This window comes from Canis aureus, chromosome 24 (assembly GCF_053574225.1).
Source record: "Canis aureus isolate CA01 chromosome 24, VMU_Caureus_v.1.0, whole genome shotgun sequence".
Taxonomy (NCBI): Eukaryota; Metazoa; Chordata; class Mammalia; order Carnivora; family Canidae; genus Canis; species Canis aureus.
Genome location: NC_135634.1, coordinates 38,433,248 through 38,442,192, shown reverse-complemented (window position 1 = coordinate 38,442,192; position 8,945 = coordinate 38,433,248). Strand labels below are relative to the sequence as shown.

Sequence of the window (8,945 nt, the reverse complement as noted above, 5' to 3'; positions counted from 1 at the left end):
TGCGTAAAACATCCCCATCATATACGTAGTACGTATAACATATGCATGATTTATGTGTAGATTGCCCACCCAGATGTCGATCTCTGGGGAAAACACTTTAATTTGCATTCTCTACAAACCTAGTTCTTGAGACATATGTGTAAAACCCAGGTTTGACAGAAAACTTTGTGTGGATTTTATTGGGAAAACAACCAAAGTTAGGAAGATGGATCAGAGGGCTGTAACATGACTGGCTTGTCCTTTGACTGGGCTCCACATTCTTTCAAAGATCTCCATCTCTAAAATTCTCAGCTTCCTAATGAAAGGCATCTCAGAGACTTGGGATCTGAAACATTCAGAGACATGGCACAAGGCTGAAAAGCACACCTGGCCCAGCAGACACAGGACAAGTGATGGTCTTGAGAAAGTCATGGACACCAGAAGGCCGGTGAATCTACGTGGAAATGAGTCCTCCTGTTTGGATGAGAACCTCCTCCCCAGGCCCCTGTCCCTGCTGCAGCCGGCGCCCAGCCCCTGGCAGATGCTCAGCACTGCTGGTCCGGGCCGGAAGAGCCAGGAGGGCAGTGGGTCCTCCAGCTGTGAGCGTGTTGGAAAACCCCAGCTGGTGATGGGCCAGAGGCCAGGGAGGCTATTTTCTGCTTCATTACATCTGACAAGGGCTCCAGAGCTTTCTTCAAATGGAAGCTCCATCTGAAGCCACAAGTTCCTAAACGTTGCTTACTAGGGAGACAGCCAGCCAGGAGAGATGGAAAATCCTCCAGGTGCCCAAGAGTGTCCGGTTCTGACATGAAGCTGGGACACCATGTTTCACAAGAGGTAAAGCTTTCTGGAGGTTGATCAGGAAGGTAGAGGAGGTGAGACACTCAACTTCACAGGTTGAGTTCATTTAACAAGGGGCAGAAACACGGTTTCCCGTGATGCTTCTCTCCATCTGGCCTGGCCTGAGGCCCATTCTGTTAATGCAGCAAGAACAGAGTGGATGCAGCAGGTGGTGGGACTCTGTCTGTTGGCCAGCTGTCATGTGGGCCACATGCTAACCCTTGCTGGAGACGGCGGCACGTGTGCCAGGGAGTCAGGCTGGAATCTCTAAGGGCCCCACTAGACTGTGAGTCAGCCTTTCTGACCGAGTCTCACATGGATGACACTACCTGACACAATAAGATGCTTTTCTGGGGTCTCTGGGGGGCTCAGTCAGTTGAGCATCCAACTCAGCGTTGGATTTTCACCTGAGCGTTTCAGCTCAGGTGGCGATCTTGGTCATGAGATCGAGCCCCACATCGCTTCCTCGCTCAGCCTCATTCAGAGAGATTCTCTCTCTGCTTCACCCTCTGCCTCTCCCCTGCCTCATACACACTCTCTCTCTCTCAAATAAATAAATGTATAAATCTTTTTTTTAAAAGAGATACTTTTCTGATTTTGAACAGTACCATCCATAACATTTTTCTTTCTTTTTCTTTAAACATTTTATTCATTTGAGAGAGAGAGAAAGCATGAGCAGGGGGAGCAGTAGAGAGAGAAGCTGACTCCCCACTGAGCAGGTGGGGCTTGATCCCAGGCTCCTGAGATCATGACCTGAGCCAAAGGCAGACGCTTCACTGACCAAGCCACCCAGGCCCCCCATTTTTCTTTCTTTTTGTGGATAAGGTTGTTTTTGAAGTACTTATTTTCAAATTTTATGCTAGTATAAACCATCAATATTCAACCCTCACTTCCATTGGGAAGCACACAGTGGCCAAGGGCACACATTCAAGCAGTGCAGACATGGACATGTCACCAGGCTGTGACCTACCTCTTTCCTATTGGGGTACAACGGTGTGAGAGGGACATCCTGAATGGTATTCTCCGTTCAGTTCTTGTTAAAATAATTGTTTACCACTTAAAATTACTGAGTCACAAACTAAAGACCATTAGCTTTTGTAATGAATGGCCCAGGATGCACCTAGGCTGGATTGCTACACAATCACGCATCCAGATGCTGTGCTTGAGATGGGAAAGTGCTGAAGGGTGGGTGGGGAGGCAGGTCCCAGTTCCCAGGTGGCCTCCCACCAGCTGAATGCCTTCCTCCAGACACTAACCTCTATTGTTTTTCTCATCTGTAACATGCCGGAGGTTGGGATTTAACACAGATGATCTCTAGGTCTTGCAAATTCTAAAATTAGCAGAATTTTAATTTATGGGGAGGCACTGTGCTGGACTATGCCCCGGATTATGCAGGTTTTCCTGGCAGCACTGTCACGGGCTCGCCACCTTTCCTGGGCTTGCTCACTGCCACCTGGTGGTTCTTCAGTGTCCACACAGCTCACCTCACCCCTTCCTTTCTCCTGACCTGTTCCTAACCCCTCATGCAAGAACTCAAGAGAATCTGGTGGTCAGCGATAAAAAGCAATTTAAGACTAAATGAAGTGTGATTTTTTCCAAGCTTAATAAATCGAAGATTTATCCATTGAACTTAGAGAATGGATTCCCAGAAGCAGACATTTGCAATTTAAACTATTATGTGCACGTTTAAGAAATAGGTAATTGCAAATAATTGTCGCCGATTCTGCATTAGAAATCAAACAGCAAAGCAGAAAGAAGGTAGAAAGTCAGCAGGACATCAGCATTGTCGAAGTGCCCTCCGTAGACTGGACAGTAAGCCACGCACCGTGCTCACGGGGCCTCGCTCAGACCAGCATGTCCAGACACACTCCCACCTGTCCCTGAGCCAGAAGGCAGCGCTTCCACTACAGCAGCAAACTTTCACCAGATCAGGAACCCCAATTGGACCCTTCCTTTGCTTCACTTAGAAAATGCATTTATTTTATTTATTTATTTATTTATTTATTTATTTATTTATTTATTTTTAGATTATTTATTTATTCATGAGAGACACAGAGAGAGGCAGAGACATAGGCAGAGGGAGAAGCCGGCTCCCTGCAGGCAGCCCGATGTGGGACTTGATCCCAGGACCCCGGGATCTCAACCTGAGCTAAAGGCAGACGCTCAACCACTAAGCCCCCACCAGGTGCCCTGAAAATACACCCTTTTATAATGAGGGTGAGAGATTATGAGTGCTCTGGGGCCAGAGCCGTGTCTCACTGGTCTGTCTGATAGACACACACACTTTACTCAAACTTCAAATACGCAACCACAATTAGCCAGATGTGTGCTGTAATGATTGTAACTGTGATCATCATACCTGCAGGCTGGGATAAAGCCACCAGACAAGGAACTCTGGCAGGAACACCTAGAATGATGCTGCATGAACAGACACCAAGTAGCCTTTTGTCAATGGAAAGAAGCTGAACGTTTGCATGCGTTATCTGGCTGATTACAGAACTGCATTTCCTGCCGGCCCCATAAAGAGCAAACTTAGATTTGACACCAAAGCAAAGGAAACAAAAGCAAAAGTAAACTGTTGGGACTACACCAAAATAAAAAGCTGCTACACAGCAAAGGAAACCATCAACAAACTGAAACGTCAACCTACCCGATGAGAGAAAACATTTCCAAATGACATATCCAGTGAGGGGCTAGTTTGCAAGAACACAAAGAACTCCTACAACTCAAGAGCAATAAACAATCCAATCTACACAGGGCAGACGGACAGAGGATCTGAACAGACATTTCTCCAAAAGAGACATACACATGGCCTACAGACACAAGAAAAGATGCTCAACATCCCTCAACATCAGGGAAATACAAATCAAAACTACAATGAGATACCACCTCACACCTGTTGGAACGGCTAAAATCAGTAAGTCAGGAAACAACAGATGTTGGCGAGGTTGTGGAGAAAGGGGAACCCTCTTAAACTGTTGGTGGGAATGCAAACTGGTACAGCCGCCATGGCAAACAGTGTGGAGGTTCCTCAAATTACTTAAAAATAAAATTACTCTATGATGCAGCAATTCCACCAGTAGACATTTACCCAAAGAAAACCAAAGCACTAATTTGAGAAGATAAGTGCACCCCTATTTTTTTAAGATTGTATTTATTTCTTCATGAGAGACACAGAGAGAGAGGCAGAGACACAGGCAGAGGGAGAAGCAGGCTCCATGCAGGGAGCCCGACGTGGGACTCAATTCCCAGAGCCAGGATCATGCCCTGAGCCAAAGGCAGATGCCCAACTGCTGAGCTATCTGGCGTCCTCACCCCTTTGTTTATAGCAGCGTTATCTACAATAAGCAAGATTCGGAAGCAGCCCCATCTATCGACAGACAAAGGGAAAAGGATGTGGTATATGTACATATGGAATATTACTCAGCCATAAGAGAGGATGAAATCATGCTAGATGCAATATGTCAGAGACAGACAAATGCCCTGCGATCTCACTGACACGTGAATCTAAACATACAGCAGGGCAGCCCCGGTGGCGCAGCGGTTTAGCGCCGCGTGCAGCCTGGGGTGTGATCCTGGAGACCCAGGATCGAGTCCCACATCAGGCTCCCTGCATGGAGCCTGCTTCTCCCTCTGCCTGTGTCTCTGCCTCTCTCTTCGCTCTCTCTGAATGAATAAATAAATAAATCTTTAAAAAAAAATAAACATACAGCAAACCTGAGCTCATGGGTAGAGAACAGACTGGTGGCTGCCAAAGGTAATGGTGGCAGGGGGGTATGGGGTGTGACACAGGTGAGGGGTGAAAGTGCAAACTGTCAGTTCCCTGGGGACGCAATGGTGGCTAGAGTCAGTATTTGTGTTTTGTTTTGTTTTTTTTAAGATTTTGTTTATTTATTCGTGAGAGACACACGGAGAGAGAGACAGGCAGAGACACAGGCATGGGGAGGAGCAGGCTCCATGCAGGGAGCCTGACGTGGGACTTGATCCCGGGTCTCCAGGATCACACCCTGGGCTGAAGATGGCACTAAACTGCCGAGCCACCGGGGCTGCCCAGTATTTGTGTTTGATCACTTCTTGGCCTTTTGGCTAAGATCAAGGGTAGTATTTGTGTTTGAAAGTTGCTAAGAAAGATCTTTTTTGTTCTCACGGCTGGAAAGAATGTCTTCTGTATGGTGATGCTAACGAGACCAGTGGTGCCACATTATACACAAATATGGGATCACACTGTACCCCCGAAACTGTTGTCAATATATATACCAACAATATATATTGTTGACAATATTGACAATATATATATTGTTGTCAATTATACCTCAGTAAAAACTCCTGCTGTATGACACAAAAGGCTGTACATAGTCAATGTATATAGTTTGACAAGTTTTCCTTGTTTTAAAATTTTTGTGTGTACAGACCCATGAGTCGTGAAGATCTGCTGTCCTTCTGCTTGTCCTGCATTTCCGTGGCAGTTCCCATGTGGTTTCTGACGCCTCCAACGAGAATATTAAGGTCACACCCTGGAAGTGTGGCACAGGGGGAGAGTCTGTAACCCCCGCGGTGCAGGCTGCCCGGGCAAGAGTCCGCAGGTGCTACAGCGGGGAGCCGATGAGGGGCTTCCAATGGCACGTCGGTGGTCAGACTTCTCCGCACAGTAATACACACATTTTATTCTGCAAGGCACGATGGCTGAGCTGCCCCAGACATGTTCCCTATGAGGATAAACCCCTCTTGTAGGCAAGTCATTTGCCGCAGGAGCAGGAAACCCTGGAGCTCAACCCACAATCCACAGCCACACTGCACGCCGGGATGGATGGAGCTGGGGGCTCGGCCTCCTGGGCCTTCGTTTCCCCAGCTGCAGGATGTGAGCATTAGACGGGAAGATCCCCACCTGACACGTGTTCTCCCTCCAGGACCTTCCAGTCCACACGCCAGGGAGGCCCCTGGATGAGTGGCTATGGAGCGATGTACGCAGCTCAGGATTTTGCAAAGTCCCACAGAACTTTCTCTGGATGTCCTGGGCTGGAATCTGGTTGGCGGACCGTATGCCACTGAATCTGTGGCTCAGTAGATGGCGGGTGTTCCAAGGAGCCCCCAGGGCATGCCAAGGTCAGGAAGGCTGGCCTCGGTTATCCACGTCCGTCCTCACGCATGTGGACCATCTCCACCCATGTCCCAGGAGGGTCAGGGAGCCTCTGGAGTACCAGGTGTGGGTGGCCGATGCAGAGGGTCGAGGGCACACTTACCTCCACTGCACGAAGGACCGTCCTGAGAGCTTTCCCTTCCCTTCCCAAATAGCTATCAAAGGCAGCTCTTGGACAGCGAAAGGGGAGCGCATGTGTCAGGCAGTCCGGTGATAAACCGCAACCCCAGAAGGGTCGTTGAGGCCCCAGTGACATATCCAAACCAAGTGCACTGTGAAGCCATTTGGTTAAAGACTTTTTCCGCACAGCAACTGTGATATGTCACTTGATCCGTGGCGCTCCTGAGGACTTGAGTGTGTGTGGAAGCAGCAATTCAGGAGAGACCCCACTGATCACTGTCAGCTGGGAGGCGTGAATGCGGGGAGGGGGTGGGGAGGCAGGCTCCCAGTCGTGCGAGGGCCTAGAAGGGTCACAGAGCCATCAGCTGTGCTGGGTCTGGGGACAGCTGTCCATGTGATCAGTGGACTCACCTTTAACAATATTCTTCTGGGATGTGTTCCTCGTAAATACGAAGGGATCTCCATGAACATTCACACAAAACTGAGACACGGGGTACAGAGAACAGGTTCTGCAGGTGGAGGGAGGTGAACAGGCGGCTGGACACAGGTGTTTTCCCTGTGCTTGGCTGACCCCAGGACCTCCCCGTCCATCTCCCTCCTCAGCTGCCAACCCTAAATCCATCCCCATCCCAGAGCTGAGTAAGGGAGTGATGATAAAACTGACTGTGTTGGGGTGCCCGGGTGGCTCAGCGGTCTAGCGCCACCTGTGGCCGGGGCATGACCCTGATCCTGGAGACCCAGGATAGAGTCCCACGTTGGGCTCCCTGCATGGAGCCTGCTTCTCCCTCTGTCTGTGTCTCTGCCTCTCTCTCTGTGTCTCTCATGAATAAATAAATAAAATCTTAAAAAAAATAAAAGTAAAGCTGACTGTGTTGTAAGGCTTTCCCCAGCTTTCTTGAGGTCTGATCGGCAAATATAGAGTATATTTCAGGCACCCACTGTGAGGGTTTAGAATATGTCACACGAGTCGCACCCGGCAAGTGCAGTGACACACGGTTACCTGGGTCCTGGCACGTCCACGCTCAGTGCTCCATTCGAGTACACAGCCAAGGACTGCCCACTAATCCCAGAGCTGGAAGTCTGCGATCCCATCCCCTGGCACGCTCCACACCCCGTCTGCTCCCGGGAGCTGGCCCCTTCTCAGCCTTGACGCCCTGCAGACTGTGAGCCATGAAGCTAGGTGTGATGGTGGCCCCACCAGCCCGTGGAAGTGCATGCCCAGGAGGGTGTGCATGGCGCTCTCGGGGGTCATCAGAGCCCTAGACCAGGTATCCAGGCCCACGTAAGGGAACACAGAATTGGGGGACCCGGTCGGTGATTCCTGAGCCCGCGCACTCCTACCTCACACGAGCGTGTGCCCACCACTCACCTGATATGGAGGTGCAGAGACAGCACTGCTCATGGCTCTGCGTGGACGTGCACCCAGGTAGAATCCACGGCACAGCTGAGGGCTTTCTGCTCCTGCTAAGTTATAAAGCCGGGTATTTACATATAACTTGTAGGCAATGTATCCGTTCTACCATTCGAATTTCTTTTGGGAGATGTTATGGGTCAAAATCCAAACAAAGTGGGACACCTGGGTGGCTCAGTGGTTTAGCATCTGCCTTTGGCTCAGGGTATGATCCTAGGGTCCCAGGATCAAGCTCCACATCGGGCTCCTTGCAGGAGCCTGCTTCTCCCTCTCCCTGTGTCTCTGCCTCTCTCTCTGTGTCTCTCGTGAATAAATTAATAAAATCTTTAGAAAAAAATGGTTTGCCTTCTGCCCATACCTGTCCCTCCTCCCTCCACCCCGCCCCTCCATCCACCCTCTCCTCCCTCTTCTTGTCCTAGGTCTCTGTGGATGTCAGCCACTGTTCTCTGCTGTGCACGGCTTCCCGCCAACAGCTTCTGCTCATTCCTTAGAGCAGGACCCCAGAAGAACGGGCACCATGGACCTTGTGCTCATAGGCTTGCAGGGAGAGTGTCACTTGAGGAGAAACCAGCCAATGTCCCAACCAGACAGAGGCCCCTGTGGAGGAATCTCCGACGACTCTGACCACCGACCCTGGCCCGGCCAAGGGAAGTGCGTCCCCCCCGGGGGGAGATGCAAGCATCACACAGCTGTGGCTGTGCAGTCAGCCTGCAAACTTCACAACCAGGACCCGGCATCGGTGTGAGCCACACAGCATGACGGGGGAAAGAGCAAGATCGGTCGACACAGAGAGAGGGCAAGGGCTGCCAGTGCAGTGTGAGAGCATCGGGGACAGGCTCCCCAAGGCAGGTGGCATCTGAGCGACCCTTGAGGAGTTCCTAGGAACACCTGGGATGGACTTGAGGACGTCCTCCCCAGACCTGGGAAGGGAGTCCGAGTGCTTCCTTCATTCTGAGGGCCCGAAGAGAGGCCCTTCCACCTTGGATGTCTGGCTGCTAAAATGACCACGGGGAGATACTTTATCTTTTTTCAAGGGAAAATTCATCAATATGTCACAAATGTAGAGCTCTATGCTTTGGTCTAATCCATGGTTAAGGTAGGAATTAGATACCCGTGAGCATGCTTCACCCACGTCCTCCATTTCTGCCCAGCCACTGTGTGCATGGCTCCCAGAAGGAGGGTTTCCAGCTGTTTGCACCATTTAGGCAGAGAGTTGGGCCCAACGCCCTCTCAGTCCTCGTGAGTGAGGTAGGGGCTTCCTCACTGAGTGGACACCAGGAAACATGGGTCTGCACCAAGGTGTGAAACCGATATTTAAGCAAGTGGGAAATCCTGTAAGTTTAGAAATTTTTAAATGATTAAATCGAAATAGAATCAACTTATAATCTACATATTTTGCAGAGATGTGGAGACTAGATTTACTGGGCTAGCAGCTCGGGCCTGGGGAGTGATGTCAGT

General features: G+C 50.1%; 1 pseudogene; it reads left to right on the top strand.

Annotated features, from left to right (window-relative positions):
- Positions 1-4,885: 4,885 nt before the first annotated feature.
- Positions 4,886-5,053, top strand: LOC144296635 (U2 spliceosomal RNA; annotated as a pseudogene).
- The last annotated feature ends 3,892 nt before the right edge of the window (positions 5,054-8,945 follow it).